Source organism: Pecten maximus, chromosome 6, assembly GCF_902652985.1.
Source record: "Pecten maximus chromosome 6, xPecMax1.1, whole genome shotgun sequence".
Lineage (NCBI taxonomy): Eukaryota > Metazoa > Mollusca > Bivalvia > Pectinida > Pectinidae > Pecten > Pecten maximus.
Window position 1 is genome coordinate 29,563,547 of NC_047020.1, and position 21,198 is coordinate 29,584,744.

General features: G+C 37.6%; 1 pseudogene; it reads left to right on the plus strand.

Annotated features, from left to right (window-relative positions):
* Window positions 1–387: 387 nt before the first annotated feature.
* The window catches only part of LOC117329493, a 75,661-nt pseudogene continuing 54,850 nt past the window's right edge, over window positions 388–21,198 (plus strand).

Consider the following 21,198-nt stretch of genomic DNA (forward strand, 5'->3'; position numbering starts at 1 on the left):
ATGCAATAATAAGGTGGAGGATATATGAATGTTATTTACACGTGTTATAGTGTTAAAATAGTTATTTACACGTTTATTAGTGTGGAAATAATTATTTACGCGTGTACTAACGTTCAAATTTCTATTTCAAGTGTATCGATGTTCAAATTGTTATTTACACGTGTACATATGTATCCATGGTAATATTGTTTTAGTTATATTATTTACACGTGTACATATGTATCCATGGTAATATTGTTTTCAAATGATTACACAACGCAATATTAAGATAACCGACATATATATTATATGTAGTATACATATATAATTGTACAGTTGATATTAACGTACCGTTATTATCCTTGTCACAGCGACATATACGTACAGCGGAGTTGAATACAGCCAACACTTAATACCATTCGGAAGGTTCCTAACACTGTGGAGAGGAAGAAACGGGACTCAGTGTGGCTGGATACGGTGGCTGGATCACACGTGCGCGCTGTTTGTGTGACAGTGTCTGGCCTTCTCTGGTATAACATATGGTGTTTACCTCAGTTTGAACGGAAATACTGCCCATGTGTCAGTGAATTGTTTGAATTCTGGAAAACAGGTAGGTGCAACATTTAAAAACTCTTTTTTTCCCCGTTCTTTGAGAAGCGAATGTTTTAATGCCTTTAAAGATCTTTCCAATGTTTACTCTTTCAGCACAATTCATTTTAGTTGTTTTCTCAATCATTGATACTGTAGTTTTTAAAACTATTATACTTTTATCATTATGCATTCACGCTTTCCACCTGGTCCGACCATTATATTCTAAGTACCGTATATATTGTGAAGTTTTCTGCCATTGTCAGTAAATGACATTGAGCATCGACAATATTGTGAAAAAAAATATTAATCAAAAATCGTCTGCAATAAAGATGTTGCCCACATTCCAGCATGTGCGCTCACTATTTTTCATTTTGATGTATGAGAACAGGAAAAGATTATTTGCGGTTTATCGAAATTTAGTGTGGAATCCTCCTAAGGGTTTAATTAAAATCTCCAACTCCGTCATTAACAACAACTCCGACGACGGAATATTATGTAACACGTGGCCAAATGTCACTGTCTAGCTTCATGAGGACTACCCTCCATATCTGTATTTATAATGCCTGTGAACTTATCACGGGAAATGCCTCGCGCTATTTAATCATAATAATAATGTCACCTTCTTTAGCTCTAATGTTAGTTTGACATCTGAATTCCAGATCACGGAATCTTGCAGCGTAATGTTATGTCTGGATTCGGTTTCCTGTTTTACTTTCACCTACTGTGTACTTACTTTATAATTAGTTTCGTATTTAAAAAGTTACTAAGAATACAATGCATTGATTACGGTCAGTTTCGTACTCTAACCTTTAATAAGAATACAGTGCAATGATTACGATTATTTTCGTATTTTAAAGTTTACTAAAAAAATAAAATGCAGTACTTACGGTCAGTTTTGTACTCTAACCTTTAATAAGAATACAGTGCAATGGTTACGATTATTTTCGTATTTTAAAGTTTACTAAAAAAATAAAATGCAGTACTTACGGTCAGTTTCGTATTCTAACCTTTAATAAGAATACAGTGCAGAAATTACGATTAGTTTCGTATTTTAAAGTTTACTAAGGATAAAATGCAGTACTAACGGTCAGTTTCGTGTTTTTACGATTACTAAGAATACAACGAGGTACTAACGCTCAGTTTCGTAATTTTAAGTTTACTAAGAATACTAAGCAGTGCTTACGACCAGTTTCGTGTTTAACTTTACCAAGAATATTACAGTACTTACCATTAGTTTCATAGCTGAACCTTTACTAAGAATACAATGTTTTAACCTTTACATAGAATACAATGTTTTAACCTTTACTTAGAATACAATGCAGTACTCACGATAAGTGTCGTATTTGAACCTTTACTAAGCATATTACAGTACTTACCATTAGTTTCGTATTACAACGTTTACCATAGAATACATGTACTATGTAGACTTACGGTCAGTTTCTTTTTTTTACGTTTAATATAGATTAGAATGCACTGCTAACGGTCAGTTTCGTTGTCCAAATTATATATTTTTAGGTAGTTCAGATAAGTATTGTTTCGTATTTAACGGTTCATTTTTCTACCGTCAAATGCTGTGCCATCAACCGGTTTCGTGTTCTAACGGTTACCAAGAGTACAATGATGTCCTTTCCGTCAGCTTTCTATCATAACGTTTACATACTGCAAGAGAAATGATTGACATTATAAAATATTTACATAAATCGTTCGTAAGGCAATTTCATGAAATGAATACAATTTGTTAAATGAGAAGAGATTTTAATTCTGAGATTATGAGTTTTGTCAGTAGTAAAGGACCAGTATTCCATGTTTGTCATCTCTGACTTAGAAGGTCCACTTTAGTTGTAATGTAGACAGATGCGTCTTGCCCAGCTGTTAAATGTGTGTCTAAGATGCAGTAAGGTAATAGTAGTGCCTTATACATGCAAACATTATCGTATACTAAAATTGGTAAATTTAACGCAAAACACAATCCTCATAGGCTTGCAGAGACTTTGCACCAGACCATAAACACTCTACAAAAACTTGCTGGTATAACACTTTGTTTGGTATACAGTGGACCCGCGATAATCCGGACGCCGATAGTCCGGAAAACTCGCAGTCCGGACGGAATAGCACGGGAACGGATTTCCGTAACGTTATTTGTACTCACCAGTCCGGAAATTCGGTTTCCGATTCCGGAAGCCCATTTTGGGAACGGAAAGTACTTTTCATTAGTAAATTTCCCCCGATAATCCGGACGATTTTTTCACCACGAGGAGAGAAAAATGTCGGGCAAGTCACCCGTGTCGACAGCTGTACAGACTATCGCTTGACATCGTGCGTAGTCATAGCGACCGCTGCCAGGTCATAGCCCCGGGTGTTTACCTGTGTTACAATGTAGCTCTGTTTTTATAACGGTACATTGCTTTTCTTTACGATCGACCTAAATGCTTCAGTATTAAAGGGTTTTATAGTGTAGACTGGTCTTGCTTTTATCAACTTGACGTACAATATCTATTATAGTTATTTTACATAGTGCTATTTCGTAGTTAGCAATAATTAATTCACTAACATACAGTATGTGATACGATACTTAATCAATCACAAATGCATGTAATAAATTTATTATCGGTAATTAACATCACTAACAATTGTATTGGGTAAACAAGGGTATCGGCTTGTAACACCGTTACGTGTAATGACGACTCATTGAAAGATGCATGCTATTAATTACACACATGGTACATTTACCGGGTCTTTCATTTCAGGTTCATAATTTACGTAAAAAAACGTACATTGTACATAGTGGGTCTTTCATTTCAGGTATTTAACGTATGTAATTTCTACTCGTTTGTGAACCTCTGGGACGTAACCCATGTGTGTTGTTTGTAGGTCACATATGTCCGCTATAAATAAAACAACTTTCACTTCACATGTTCTTTTAAAAACATTGTTTATTTTTTAGTTTCTACAAAATAAAAGAAAACAAGAATCATATCAAGAATATAAGTATATTTGTTTTTTAAAAAGACTGACAATTAGACGTGTTTATGAAACGTCATTAAAACGTCCCGTATTGTATAGAGTCAAGGGAGATAACTCTTACACAACAATTTTTTTTGACCTGGTAGACGAAATTCGGTAGTCCGGAAAACTCGTAATCCGGACGGTTTGGGCTGGGAACGAAGGTGTTCGGATTATCGAGGGTCCACTGTACCGGAATGACTGTTATAACATTATATCTGGTCTTGTATACCACTATTCTTTACAGTATGAAAACATCAATTCACGTGCTAATTGTTTACAAAATACATCGGTTAAATATTAATACGCCAGAAAAATAGTCCCCGTTGCATTTCCGTAAATTGTGTTTTCTTTGTCATTTACTCACATAAATCAAATCCCATTTAACACGAAATATTTTATTTCATGTTATTTGACGTCCTTTTGTTTCTAATGAAAAATAAATAAATAAATAAAATAAAACGACTTGAAATTGCGGAAAGACACGGTAAACGATGGCATGGTGCATTGGCGAGATCACCGGCTGTTCCATAAATTTTGCGTCTTTACGTATAAAGCTATCAAAAGTTAAACATTTGAAAATGACTCTGTTCTTTATATTTCTATTCGAAATAACCCTAATGTAAACATATGAAATAATGGATTTTTTTTCATTTCATTGCGGTTATGAATAACAGTAACTATCTACAGATCCCATGGTGCACGTAAGCTACAGATAACAAGGGCGATTTACATATCCCGTGGTACGCGTTAGCACAACGGGATATGTAAATGGCTACTGTTATTCATAGCCGCAATGATAATAAAAATCCATCCACTCCCTATACGTCTGGTATACCACTATGTCTGGTATACCACTATATCTCGTATACCACTATATCTGGTATACCATTATGTATGGTATACCACTCTGTCTGGTATACCACTATGTCTGGTATACCACTATGTCTGGTATAACACTATGTCTTGTATAACACTATGTCTGGTATAACACTATGTCTGGTATACCACTATGTCTGGTATACCACCGTGTCTGGTATACCACCGTGTCTGGTATACCACTGTGTCTGGTATACCACTATGTCTGGTATACCACTATATCTGGTATACTTCTATGTCTGGTACAACACTATGTCTGGTATAACACTATTTCTGGTATACCACTATGTCTGGTATACCACTATGTCTGGTATAACACTATGTCTTGTATACCACTATGTCTGGTATACCACTATGTCTGGTATACCACTATGTCTGGTATATCACTCTATCTGGTATACCACTATATCTGGTATAACACTATGTCTGGTATACCACTTTGTCTGGTATACCACTATATCTGGTATACCACTATATCTGGTACAACACTATGTCTGGTATACCATTATGTATGGTATACCACTATATCTGGTATACCACTGTGTCTGGTATACCACTATATCTGGTATACCACTGTGTCTGGTATACCACTATATCTGGTATACCACCGTGTCTGGTATACCACTATATCTGGTATACCACTATATCTGGTATACCACTCTGTCTGGTATACCACTATGTCTGGTATACCACTCTGTCTGGTATAACACTATGTCTGGTATACCACTATGTCTGGTATAACACTATATCTGTATAACACTATGTCTGTTAAACAACTATGTCTGGTATACCACTATGTCTGGTATACCACTATATCTGGTATACCACTATATCTGGTACAACACTATGTCTGGTACAACACTATGTCTGGTACAACACTATGTCTGGTATAACACTCTGTCTGGTATACCACTATGTATGGTATAACACTATATCTGGTATACCACTATGTCTGGTAAACCACTATATCTGGTACAACACTATGTCTGGTATAACACTATGTCTGGTATACCACTATATCTGGTATACCACTGTGTCTGGTATACCACTATATCTGGTATAACACTATGTCTGGTATACCACTATGTCTGGTATACCACTATATCTGGTACAACACTATGTCTGGTATAACACTATGTCTGGTATACCACTATATCTGGTATACCACTGTGTCTGGTATACCACTATATCTGGTATAACACTATGTCTGGTATACCACTATGTCTGGTATACCACTCTCTCTGATATAACACTATATCTGGTATACCACTCTGTCTGGTATACCACTATGTCTGTTAAACCACTATGTCTGGTATAACACTATGTCTGTTAAACCACTATGTCTGGTATAACACTATATCTGGTATATCACTATGTCTGGTATACCACTCTGTCTGGTATACTACTATATCTGGTATAACACTATGTCTGGTATACCACTCTGTCTGGTATACTACTATGTCTGGTATACCACTATGTCTGGTATAACACTATTTTCTGGTATAACACTATATATGGTATACCACTATGTCTGGTATACCACTCTGTCTGGTATACCACTATATCTAGTATACCACTATGTCTGGTATACCACTCTGTCTGGTATACCACTATATCTGGTATAACACTATGTCTGGTATACCACTATGTCTGGTATACCACTATGTCTGGTATAACACTATATCTGGTATACCACTCTGTCTGGTATACTACTATTTTCTGGTATAACACTATATATGGTATACCACTATGTCTGGTATACCACTATGTCTGGTATACCACTATATATGGTATACCACTATATCTGGTATACCACTCTGTCTGGTATACCACTATTTTCTGGTATAACACTATATATGGTATACCACTATGTCTGGTATACCACTATGTCTGGTATACCACTATGTCTGGTATACCACTATGTCTGGTATACCACTCTGTCTGGTATACCACTATATCTGGTATAACACTATGTCTGGTATACCACTATGTCTGGTATACCACTATGTCTGGTATAACACTATATCTGGTATACCACTCTGTCTGGTATACTACTATGTCTGGTATAACACTATGTCTGGTATACCACTATGTCTGGTATACTTCTATGACTGGTATAACACTATGTCTGGTATACCACTATGTCTGGTATACTTCTATGACTGGTATAACACTATATCTGGTATACCACTATGTCTGGTAAACCACTATATCTGGTATACCACTATGTCTGGTATACCACTCTGTCTGATATAACACTATGTCTGGTATACCACTGTGTCTGATATACCACTCTGTCTGGTATACCACTGTGTCTGGTATAACACTTTGTCTGGTATACCACTCTGTCTGGTATACCACTGTGTCTGGTATAACACTCTGTCTAGTATACCACTGTGTCTGTAATACCAATATGTCTGGTATACCAAAAATGTCTGGTATAACACTCTGTCTAGTATACCACTCTGTCTGATATACCACTCTGTCTAGTATACCACTCTGTCTAGTATACCACTCTGTCTAGTATACCACTCTGTCTAGTATAACACTCTGTCTGATATACCACTCTATCTAGTATACCACTCTGTCTGGTATAACACTATGTCTGGTATAACACTATGTCTGATATACCACTCTGTCTAGTATAACACTATGTCTGGTATAACACTCTGTCTGATATACCACTCTGTCTAGTATACCACTTTGTCTGTCTGGTTTAGATACTTACATTGATGATTACCCTCCTAGTTGACGGTTTATTTCTATTGCCGTATTTTCGTATCAGATTTGATACTACATTCAGTTCTTTGTCATCGTGACTTTGTGTATTAACGTTGCAGTATATTTTGACCTTGGTTTTGTTTTGACGTTAAACGATACAAAACCAAACCCCGGTTTGACTAGACATCTCTATAACTATATAGGTCTCTGGTTTAGCATTTTAGTATATTTTGTTCCGGAGAAAAAGACGTTGTCGTGTATTTTGAATACTTTTATAGTTTGCCCTTGTGTGTTGGTGATGTGATACATTTTCTTTATGTTAGTGGTATGGTATATTTCGTCTCCGTGAAAAGAAACTGTGTTTTATTTCACCTTGTGTATTGACGTCATTATGCAATGCGGCAGTAAATGTATTGATATTGTGGTACATTTTCTCTGTGTGCAAGGAAGCTGTATGGGCGCTTTTTGTATAATTTGGCATTGCGATGACACTGTGACAAAGTGTTCGTATAATTTTGCTTTGTGATGACGCTATGACATGGATTTTGTATGATTTGACCTTGTGATGACGCTTTGACATTGTTTATATATGTTTTTGCCTTGCGATGAAGGTATGACATTTGTTGTATAATTTGACTTTCGCTATGACGTAATGCTTGTATAATTAACTATTTCGATAACGCTTTGACATCTTTTTTTTTTAATACTTTGGCCTTGCGATAACGCTATGACATAGTATTTTTGCATGATATGGCCTTTCGATGACGCTATGACACAGTTTTTTTTGTATGATTTGACCTTGCATAATTTGGCGAGCGATTGTGCTTTGAAATAGTGTTTATATGTTTTGGCCTTGCGATGACGCGTTGGCATTTGCTGTATAATTGGGCTTAATGATGACGTTTTGACATAGTGTTGGTAAAATTAAGAATTGCGATGACGCTATAACATCGTTTTTGTATTATTTGGCCTTGTGGTAACGCTATAACATAATGTTTGTATTATTTGGCTTTGCGATGACGCTTTGACATAGGTTGTATATTTTGGCCTTGCGGTGACGCTTTGACATATGTTGTATAATTTGACCTTACGGTGACACTTTGACATTGTTTGTGTGTAATTTGGCCTTGCGATGACGCTATGATATCGTATCTGTAAATTAAGTCTGACAATGACGCTATGACATAACGTTTGTACAATTTAGTATTACGATGACTCTATGGCATTCTTATTTTATAATTTGGCGCAATCACATAGTTTTTGTATGATTTGGCAGTGCGATTGCGCTTTGAATTTTTTTTATATAATTTGGGCTTGCGATGACACTTTTGCATTTGTTGTATATGTATAATTGGGCTTTCTGATGACGCTATGACGTAGTGTTTGTATAATTAAGAATTGTCGTATTGCTTTTGTATAATGTATCCTTGCGATGACGCCATGATATAATATTTGTATTATTTTTGACGCTATGACATAGTGTTTGTATTTTTTGACATTGCGATGACACTATAACAAAGTGTTTGTAAAATTTGGGTTTGCGATGACGCTTTGATATATTTTTTGTGTTATTTGGCCTTGCGATGTCGCTTTTCCATACGATGACGCTTTGACAGTTTTCGTATGATTCTGCTTTGCGATGACGTTATGACATTGTGTTTGTATATTTTAGCCTTGCGATGACCCTATGACATTGTATTTATATAATTTAGTATTGCGATGACACTATAAAATAGAGGTTGTTGTTGGTTTTTTTTTTTATAATTTGGCCTTGTGGTGACCCTATATAGCATAGCGCAACGTCATGTCGTAAATTATGACGTCATTAATCATGAATAGATTCCCCTGTCTCACTCCCAAGGGGATGAAAGATTCTATTTATAAAGTCTGGATTAGATAAATGAGAGATAGATGAAAAGCTGGCTTGAAGCTGATAGTCACGTTAAAAAGATTCCAAATGATATTTCAAAAATGTATATACGAATTTTCAGTTTTTCAAAATTGCTTCTGCAAACCGCTATAATGACAGTACATATATGTTTCGGTTCTCCCTTTTTCAATCTCAGTTGGAAGTTTTTTTTTCTAATTTGAACAATTCAGTTTTAAGATATGTAAGTGATATGTCTTATGCCGTGATTGATTAAATCATTCCGATATCCAAATGTTCCTGTAAATTAAATTACAAGCATTCACCCTTTTACTAATGGAGTTTGGTTAAGCTAACCCAAGGCGTATACAGGAATGAAATACAATAGTACCAAGCCATGGCGCCGAAGTGGGGATAGGTATCACAATGTTAATCAAACATCGTTTGTGGAAACCCTATTACCATCATCTGCCCTCGGAGTACCCGTAATTACAGACAAGAAGATTATCTGCCTCGTATACACATCCAGTGGAAGAATTCACTTTATCCATTTATTTATTCCATAAAAGGTATTTATCTTCGGATATAATCAGTTAAGTTTATATATTTTAGAAGATAACGAGTTTCATTTCACAAGTTCATAAATCAATTGTCAATTACGAAATGAGATTATCAGAACGAAAATGGGCAGATACAAATGCCTACAAGGACATAAGAGGTGAAATAAACTAGAACCCTGTCATAAAACGTAGGAGTATGTGAGACGTAAGGACACAATGTACCACTTATTGAAGATTCTTTATGTAGAATGAAGATACTCTGGTTGGAAACCTCTGTTTACTATTACTAATTTGTTGATGAATTATTCAACTTTGAACAAACATAAATATCTTGAGATTGTGTTTGATCATGATCTAGCAATGTAAGACATTGTTATGGTTAATCTGCTTCGGAATGTAGGGTTGATTCTGTAGGTTTATACTTAATATGAACACAGTTGACAACAGCGCCCCCTACCACATCACTCATAAAGTCAGCGAGAAGTACTCTGTCTGGGATGCAATCACTCAAAAAGGCAACAATCGATACAAAACATCGTTATTTGTTTGTATTTAACTACAAATCATCGCTTATAATGTAAGGCATTACCGATCATAAAGAAATACGTCTGGCCAGACTATAACGAGGCTATACCTTCTTGACCTCACTCACTCGCTCGCTCGCTCGCCCACCCGCCCGCTCACCCGCTCGCTCGCTCGCTCGCTCACTCACTCACTCACTCACTCACTCACTCACTCACTCACTCACTCACTCACTCACTCACTCACTCACTCACGCACTCACGACTCACGCAACCACCACTCACCACCACCAACAACCCACCCACCACAACACCACCACGCACGCACACACGCACGCACGCACGCACCACCCCACCACGCACCACCACCACCCACCCACCAACACCACCCACCACGCACGCACGCAATCACGCACTCACTCACTCACACTCGATCGCACGCACGCACTCACGCACGCAGCACGCACTCACGCACGCACGCACCACGCACTCACTCACGCACGCCGCACCACGCACGCACCACGCACGCACGCACGCTACTCACTCACTGCACTCACTCACTCACTCACTCACTCACTCACCAACTCACTCACTCACTGCACTCAACTCACTCACTCACTCACTCACTCACTCACTCACTCACTCACTCACCACTCACTCACTCACTCACTCACTCACTCACTCACTCACTCACGCACTCACTCACTCACTCACTCACTCACTCACTCACTCACTCACTCACTCACTCACTCACTCACTCACTCACTCACTCACTCACTCACTCACTCACTCACTCACTCACTCACTCACTCACTCACTCACTCACTCACTCACTCAATGTTTCAATGTTAACTGACAATTCAATATGTCCGTTTAAACTGACTATTCAATGTCTCCGTTTACATTAACATACACTGTACAATGCCTCTGTGTCAACTGACTATTCAATGTCTCCGTTTACATTAACATACAATGCCTCTGTGTCAACTGACTATTCAATGTCTCTATTTAAACTGACTATTCAATGTTTCCGTTTACATTAACATACAATGTCTCTATTTAAACTGACTATTCAGTGTAGGTCTCTGAATGAATGATAAATATCAGATAGGAAAGAGTAATGCAGAAATACAACCAGGATTATTACGTGGCCTGTGGCATCAGTTCAAAATACAAATCGAACTGAACATCTGAAAATGGACGTTGCGTCACTATTTTTAATAATTTTCTTCATGCTAAAATGATTTATGATGCAGTAAAACAAACAGACGATGGTAATAAATCTATGCGATTTGAGATCAATACGCTCGCCTGCTGGTCTTATATTCAAACTCAGCAGCTTTAATCCATAACCCCGCCAGCAGAAGCCAATGGAGCGGCAGAAACTCGTTTACAATCTGAGTTTAAACTGGAAAAGAATATGCAGCAACCACTGAAAAAGTAATGTCAGTACCCATAAAAAGTAATGTCAGTACCCATAAAAAGAAATTTCCGACAGTGAGTTATCGCATTTCATCATACACAGCATTCAAATATCCACTGTGAGGGGAAATCCTCTATGTTGAAATTTCATTTGTAATTATGAAGACTATTATTGAAGGAGATATAATCTAGGTGAGGGAGAGATTGGTGGCCACAGTCCTTATACTTCCACCTGCGTCAGGAAGCATCATTCGGGCCCGGTGTCGTTCTCGGGAGCTATTGATGGTAACGCACTATACATACAGAGACATGTCGAGTCTTTACGTCTCACTACGTTGATAACTTGTAGGTAAATGTTTCTCTCCTCATTCAGGGACTTGTCTCCCGTTTTACTTGTTCAGTATATCTCTGTCAACCCCTAGGGTGTGATTTCTCTGTCACTCCTGGGGTGTGATATATCTGTCACCCCCTAGGGTGTGATCTCTCTGTCAACCCCTGATTTCTCTGTCAACTCCTTGGGGTGTGATCTCTCTGTCAACCCCTGATTTCTCTGTCAACCCCTAGGTTGTGATTTATCTGTCACACCCTAGAGTGTGATTTCTATGTCAACCCCTAGGGTGTGATCTCTCTGTCAACCCCTGATTTCTCTGTCAACTCCTTGGGGTGTGATTTCTCTGTCACTCCTGGGGTGTGATATCTCTGTCATCCCCTAGGGTGTGATTTCTCTGTCAACCCCTAGGGTGTGATTTCTCTGTCACTCCTGATATCTCTGTCATCCCCTAGGTTGTGATTTCTCTGTCAACCCCTAGGGTGTGATTTCTCTGTCACCCCTAGGGTGTGATTTCTCTGTCACCCCTAGGGTGTGATTTCTATGTCACTCTCTAGGATGTGATTTCTCTGTCACCCCTAGGGTGGGACTTCTTTGTCAATTCACCGAGTGTGATATCTCTGCTATCCTTTGGGATGCAATTTCTCTGCCTATCCCTAGGGTATGACAGATAGCACGTGCTGGCAACAATACAATGCTGTCATAGGAACAATTAAGTGACGTCAATCCAACAATAATAATTAAGGATTGAATAATGTTATGTTGAGGTGTATGGGGGTATAAACCTCAATAGGTCTTGAGACAAATTTATTATGAACTGCTTCGCAGTTCATAAAATTCGCAGTTCATAAAATTTGTCTCAAGACCTATTGAGGTTTATACCCCCATACACCTCAACATAACTTTATTCAATCCTTATATTTATATATTTTTTATATTTTGTACATTATTTTGTCTTTGACAAATAGGGACTTGTGCAAGTCTACCACGGAACTTACCGAAATGTACATCATCACTCTTCGTCTACATATGGTTAATACTTTCAGGATTTCTTTCGTGAACAAACTTAATAGCGAATTAAAACAGATATCAGTTTTAAAAGAATTTATTTCATATAAATATGATCACTTTTGAAAAGGAATTAAAAAAATATAGTCCAAGCTCGACAAATGTATTCCTACGCCGGACTTGATATAGTTCATTGAAAAATGACTAGAGTTAACTGTGGTAGGTTCATTGAGTCTGAATTGAGTGGAAATATAAATATTAACGTCATGACGGCAATACAATGAGGTCACGTCAACCTGATACGGTATTACAGTATGTTCTCTATAAAATAGCATAGTATGACGACAGTAAAAATAATTGTCTTCCGCCTTGGGGACGCGACAAAAATCTCCATCCCTCGGAGAGAAAGTCTTGATTGTCCACCGTCTTGGGGACGTGACAAAAATCTCTATCCCTCGAGGTGATAGTCTTGATTGTCCACCGTCTTGGGGACGTGACAAAAATCTCCATCCCTCGGGGAGAAAGTCTTGATTGTCCACCGTCTTGAGGACGTGACAAAAATCTCCATCCCTCGGGGGTGATAATCTTCATTACCCAACCCTGGGGTAAGACAACCTAAAATATCAACCCGACACTGGCGGTTTCTCTGTCACACATTCAAGGTAGGGAAAGATTATGCTTATGCTTATCAAAGACAATACTCCAAAACATGCTCTATTTCTTATCGACATCAAGATGTACATATATATAATACAATGTCATCAGTAAATGATCAGATGGTCAGATGCTGGTTTCGTAATACGAGATTGTAATGTGGACACGACATCGGTAAAGATATATCAACAAACAACATCAATAAGAATTACATATTCACCACGACAATCCAGAAACGAATTTACCGCATGTTCACAATGTGGCTTAAATCCTGACTACATAACCAGAGACATCAAAGACTAGCAGAAAACCCCGGATGCAAATTCAAGGGTAACAACTTTATATAACCAAGGACAAACAACACATCTTTATAGCAGCTGAATATCATGACTGCAAAACAAAGGGCAACAACTCTATATACTAGTAGTCAAATTTAACTGGGCTAATATTTCGCGATTGTTCCAGTCGGATCTAGTTCGCAATATCACGCAACCACACCTTGTAAATATTCTGCAATTATCATTGCAGTGCATTTGTTTGTTTATATTAATATTCGCTGTTTTTAATTTTCGCGCTGTATTGAATGACCGCGAACAAAGCAAGTTAGATTCACATGTAACAGTAAATCAACGGAAAATTACGGATGCACAACCAAGGGACAGCAACTCTATAAAATATCAACAGAAAAACCTTGCTGTATAATCAAGGCCAACAACTTCTATATATAGAAACAGGAAATAATGACATCATTACTTTCGACGACAACATCTATATATAGAACCGGAAAACCTCGCTTACTGTATAGCTAATGGCAGCAGCCTCTATATAAAGAAAAAAACAGCATCTTGGTTGCATGACAGATGACAACGACGTCTGTTTATAATATAGAAACAGTAAATCACGGCTCCATGTTACAAGTATCAAGGTCAACAACGTCTACATAATACCCTAAAACCCTGACTACAATTGGAATCACAGGCAAATTGTCATTGATCTCAGCGTAGATTTTTATGTAATAAATATCGATACAATTAGTGCGCTGATTGGTCAAACAAACACCGGCGTCTTACTTAACGGAATGGCGTCTTAACAATGCGCCTTCGTTATAACTGTAACAAGGATGGAAAGGTCCATCAATCAATTACACTTCAGTCGATGATCGCGTGATTATTAATCCTAATCGTAATGGACAGTTTATATAAGCTGTGTATACCACCAGTTACAGTACACAACACACGTTTATGCTGTAGGCGTCAATGCTGCTTAACTCGACAATTGATTTTCAATTCAGAGGTGGACATTATCACATTGACCGAGTTCTATGGAACTGGTTTGAGGCCAGAACTTACGGTAGTATTTAATATGTAAATGAGACTAAATGTTGAATCCTCTGTTTTGAATATATGATATGATGTAGGACTCCGTTTCTGTAACTATGATGGGGCACGCAGTGATAGATGATCAAACAAAAACTGAACCTACTGAGTTCTCTGTCGCCATCACAAATAGACGAACAACACAATGCACCACAATGGCGCCAGACAGTGACATTTGATCAGTCACAGAAGACGGACTGGAAACACATGTTGTTCTTTTAGCACAGGCGTGTGAATTGAATGACTTGTCTAATAGGGGAATAAAAAGGCCTCAAACGGCACCTCATCGCGTAGCCAGAAATACCCGCAGCTTATACCACTGCGCTACTAACACGTTCTCAAATGAACGTTTCAATGGCACAGTGATAGTGGGCCCATTATCATATTGACAAGTCGTCTATTAGATGATACGAATACCTGGATCGCAATGTATGCATACATGGATGCGAACTGCACACATATCAACCGATCGAGCTAAAGAGAAGATCTCTCTAGCCGAGCGGTATATTGCGGCTAGTATTTACCAGGGTTACATACTCCCCCTCCAGGAAAGAACTCGTCCTCGAGTTTCCAGGGGTAACAGTGATGCTTTCGCAAGCAGCGATGAGTATCATTCCCGAGTCCCTACATGGGCGCCAATGTAACAGAGCGCATGATTAATTAAATCAAATCACTGCCTCCGCTAGGGATCGAACCCGGGACCTCTGGCTTACTAGTCTTACGCTCAACCGATCGAGCTAAAGAGAAGATCTCTCTAGCCGAGCGGTATATTGCGGCTAGTATTTACCAGGGTTACAATATACAGTATATTCAACATAATATTACTACGACAGGAAAGTAAAATCTTTACCGTAGGATCAACATCATATACAATGTATGTGTGTGTATATGCGCGTCTGTCCGGGATTCTAATCAAAGACATTTGTGTCTTTGTTTTTTATTAACAAAATCATCATGTAGTGGTTGTTGCCTTTGCTACATGCTGCATGGGGACGTGCTTTTCTGTTTCTATAAAGACATAGTTGTCCCCGTGAGTTCGAGGTCCGGTCAGGGCAGGAGTCATAACATTGTCGTCCTTCTTCGTTTATATTACTATGTTATATGTAATTAACACAATAATTTAATTTTGTATGAAACACGCATTTTCATTGGATGAAATAATTTTGTTATACCTCCATAACAAAAATTTTGACGTTGCGAAATGTAACATCATTTTTGATTGGCTGATGACGTTGCGTAATAATTTATCACAGAAAAGAGTTCGCCAAAGAAAGTGAAATATATTGGTGTGTATAAGACGAAATTAAATTATAAGAATTAACATTAATTATTTTTTTCTGTTATACAGTCATAACATAAAAAACTGGAGTGTACTCTCTTCATAAACCGTTTCGCGGTTTATTTAGAGTACACTCCAGTTTTTTCTGTTATGACTGTATAACAGAAAAAATAATTGATGTTAATCCTTAAATGTATCAAAAATGTGCTACGAATGATGCGAACAATTGCGTTACTATGACGTCATTTTGGCGCTATGTTGATCATCGTCATGGCAAGGCTTTGTACTCTGTGTCAGATTGGTTGCAATTCAACCACAGAACGGAAGATGATTTAAAAATGCTATTTTTTCAAAGGAAATTGATGAAAATGAAGAACCCATTTATTTAAGAAAGGCAGTGTTTAACCTAAGTAAATGTATGTATACTACACGCTTGTAAGCTTGTATTTTTGTCAATATAAATGCAATCTGGGTGACAGATAAATACAATGGCGCCCTTTGAGCTGACGGTATGATGTATTTGTCGGTGTGAGCTGACGGTATGATGTATTTGTCGGTGTGAGCTGGCGGTATGATGTATTTGTCGGTGTGAGCTGACGGTATGATCTATTTGTCGGTGTGAGCTGACGGTATGATGTATTTGTCTGTGTGAACTGACGGTATGGTGTATTTGTCGATGTGAGATGTCGGTATGATGTATTTGTCTGTGTGATCTGATGGTATGATGTATTTGTCTGTGTGAACTGACGGTATGATGTATTTGTCGATGTGAGATGTCGGTATGATGTATTTGTCTGTGTGAACTGACGGTATGATGTATTTGTCTGTGTGAACTGACGGTATGATGTATTTGTCGGTGTGAGCTGACGGTATGATGTATTTGTCGGTGTGAGCTGACGGTATGATGTATTTGTCGGTGTGAGCTGACGGTATGATGTATTTGTCGGTGTGAACTGACGGTATGATGTATTTGTCTGTGTGAACTTCCCTTAAGGCACACTCGTCCTTGTGTTCTGACAACATAATATATTTTTTCTTTGTATGTTTTATACATGTATGTCAATTTACTTAAAATATGATGTATTTGTCGGTGTGAGCTGACGGTATGATGTATTTGTCTGTGTGAACTGACGGTATGATGTATTTGTCGGTGTGAGCTGACGGTATGATGTATTTGTCGGTGTTAACTGACGGTATGATGTATTTGTCGGTGTGAACTGACGGTATGATGTATTTGTCGGTGTGAGCTGACGGTATGATGTATTTGTCTGTATGAACTGACGGTATGATGTATTTGTCGATGTGAGCTGACGGTATGATGTATTTGTCGGTGTGAGCTGTCGGTATGATGTATTTGTCGATGTGAGCTGACGGTATGATGTTTTTGTCTGTGTGAACTGATGGTATGATGTATTTGTCGGTGTGAGTTGACGGTATGATGTATTTGTCTGTGTGAACTGATGGTATGATGTATTTGTCGGTGTGAGCTGACGGCATGATGTATTTGTCGGTGTGAGCTGACGGCATGATGTATTTGTCGGTGTGAACTTCCCTTAAGGCACACTCGTCCTTGTGTTCTGACAACATAATATATTTCTTCTTCTTTGGCTGATGGTTTGGTTTGTTTCATACATGTATTTAAGTATACGTATTATATAGTGTATTTCGCCATTAAGTGTTGAAGGCACTGTATATAGCGCATTCCATATTGTATTGAATCGAATTAACGATATTTCGTACATTGTGATATATTTTCCTGATATTCTGATATATTTCATCCTTAAATAACTAGGGTATTGACGTAGAGAGCGTATTTTGTCCTTGTAAGTTTGCTGTTGATGCATGGGATTTTATTATATAGCAAACTCACAAGGGACAGTGATCGGAAACTGCTAGTGATGGTTATGCTCTAAATACAATGTATGTTATCATAGCGGACTTTAAGTAAAGTGGTAGAATATAGTACTAAACCGTACAATAACTAAAACTCCGCTCCATTCAGAATGTCATTGCCAAAAAAAAGTTCTTACTGAAAGCGTAAGCAGTCAAACTGGTTATCGCAGTTTTTAAATGCAAAACACGGCTGCGCGTGCTGATGGCCTGTCATGGCGGATGGTATGATACCAGAAGATTTGTTATTGTGAGGTTCCTTTGCTGTTTATGACAAATGATTGACGCAGGGATGTTCATTTGGCGATTTTAAAACTTTGATATAAATTATTGGTATTAAATTACTTTCCTTTTCCAATTGCCGATCACCAGTATTGCCTGCCTCGTGGGAGTTATTGCTGGGTGATTGGTGAGAGGGCTTGCGAATGACGTAAGCTTAGGCACACATAAAATATCAAATCGATTTAAAAAGTTAATAGTGGTGCATGAACAAAGACGTAATTCTATCTCAAAATAAAATAAAAAAGACACAAAACATGAACAAAAGAAAATATTTCCCTTGTAAAAGGACCAGGAGAACACAGCTATTCAAGACGGTAATGCGATTTCTTCTTAGATGACAAACGTCATATTTACCTATGTCAAATCCAAGTAATATCGGTTCGTTCGAGATTTCATACAGCGCAAGAAAAACGATATTTCCGTATAAGATCATGTCGACCATTACTATAATGTAAGTTAAATCAGTAGTCGTCATAAGGAAACGTGATGTTAGAAATAAGTTCTTGACTACTGAAGCACCTGGGGCATGATGATATGGAAGGTTTGGGAGGAAGAAGGGATGTTACAATCAATAAATGGAAATAAATTCACAATATGAAAATTGAAGTCATTTAATAAGGTAGTAATTAATAGCTGTCCTTGGTGGTAACATTGGAAGTAGAATCTGCTGTACAATACTAAATTATCGACATACATATCAGCAATTAAATTAATGAATTTCTTCCTCTTTTTTGTTTGTTTGTTAAAAACTTTATAAAGGTATGCGTTATTCACACAATACGTCTATCCAAGCCAACAAGAGTGATTAATAGTTGATATAACTTGCTCCACAATTGTTTTAGGATAAAGTTTACAGGGCATATATTCATAAGAAACTTACCATTTATATATATAGAGATAGATAGATTGATATGAGCCCACATCATTATAAAGCGATTTCCACTGTATTGAAACACAGGGACTTGAGAATTTGTTACAGTCTATGTATATTTGAACCTCCCCGAGTGTGAATAGCACACTTTGAGACCTGTTTGGGAGCCATATTTTTGATAGCCCCCCAAAACGTCTCAGAATACGCTATACACACTAGGGGAGGTCCAAATACATGTAGACGGTAACTAATTACCAGGTCCCTGTGAATTGAACGTCATGGAATAAAACGTATCGGATAATACCCCAAGTCATAACTTGGCGAAATTAACAAGAAAATGGCAGTGATTGTGATTTGAAAGAATGATTTATATTTTAATAATATCTGTATTTCACTTAAGCAATGACCATTGGTTTTAATGTTGTTATAGCCGATATGGCAGCAAGATGTATGGTGGGCAAATGGCATGGGAACCCGTTAGGGTTTCCATGCTACATTTACCCACCATACATCTTGCTGCCATATCGATTATAACAACATTAAAACCACTGTTCAATACTTATATTTACATTGTCTTACCATTTTCGTCAACTTTGAAAAAAACTAAACCAACACAAAAAAAATCCCGCCTTTTGTAATGTCACATGACTCACTGGGTGTTATAGCCTGAGGCACTGGGTGTTATAGGCGTATGGTGGCAACTGCCTCTTAGCATATTGTGTCAATGGGGAAATGTGGAGCAAATGTAAATATACTAAAATGATAAAATAGTAATCGTATGATAGCTACATGTACACGCTAAACACGATACCTGTACGATGATAATTAATATATTATAAGTTATATTTATAATTATGATAATGATTGTTGCATTGCCAGTGACACATGACTCAATAAAGGTATAATCACTTTATTACATCCTTTGACAGCTTGTTAAACTGTACGCAAACCATGTGCATATCGAAATCAACATTAATGCGAAATTGAATTCTGTTAACGGCTCACGTTTTCATTCAAATAATACGGTTGGGATTTTATAATCAAATCACTGTATTTAATTTTATGGTTCTTCATTCACAACTGAATCAACGAAACTGCGAAAATTAAAAAGATAAATGGTTAACTTCATTTGATGTTGGAACGGAAAAGTCGTGTTATCAATAGCAAATGTGATCAAGAAAATTCTAAGACGGTGAAGAGCGCTTCAGATCGAGAGTAAATAAAATTTGCTTGCATACAAGCTGACATGCATTTCCAGGGGATTCCGCACCCAGAGATACATTGTGAACCAGATAACTTGATTATATGTGAAAATGTAAAGTCGCGTGTTACAATGCGTCGTCTTGTAGAAGATAGTTGTGTTCGCGGAAATCATGTACAAGTGGTGACAAGCGGCCATTAAAACGGTAGATCCTGATAAATGTCAATTATGGAGACAATGGTCTAGTTCAGCTGCCGTCCTGTTGACTGTTACATCGATAACTACGTCTCTATAACCGGTGTTATTATGTACAAGTGTTGTTTATTCCTGGTGTCTGTAACAGACAGCGCCATGTAATACTTCAAGTTTGGTTTTCTTTAATTATCATTTGTTAATCGATATTGGTTTTCGAAGAGCTGCACAAAAGACACGCGCGATATTAGAACATTTGAATACAAATTGAGAGCGAGATAGAGTAGAGTCAAAAGATGATTTTAATTTTATAATCCAGCTTCCTCGTCCTTCTAGGACTCAGCAGTAATGCTGAAGGCTTAAATCGTTGATACTTCCGAAGCGACAGAGAAAACTCAAAAGAAACCCGAAAGAAATGTCAAAAATCATGATGAGGAGGTTTTATATTTTCAGTAATTTATCCCAAAAGAACGCCAAACACGTCTACAGCAAACCTCGGGGACTGACGGTAGTTATTTCAATTTCCACTTTTTAGATTGTTACATCCTTGTTTCCCTGTTTCTGTGTCCAGTCG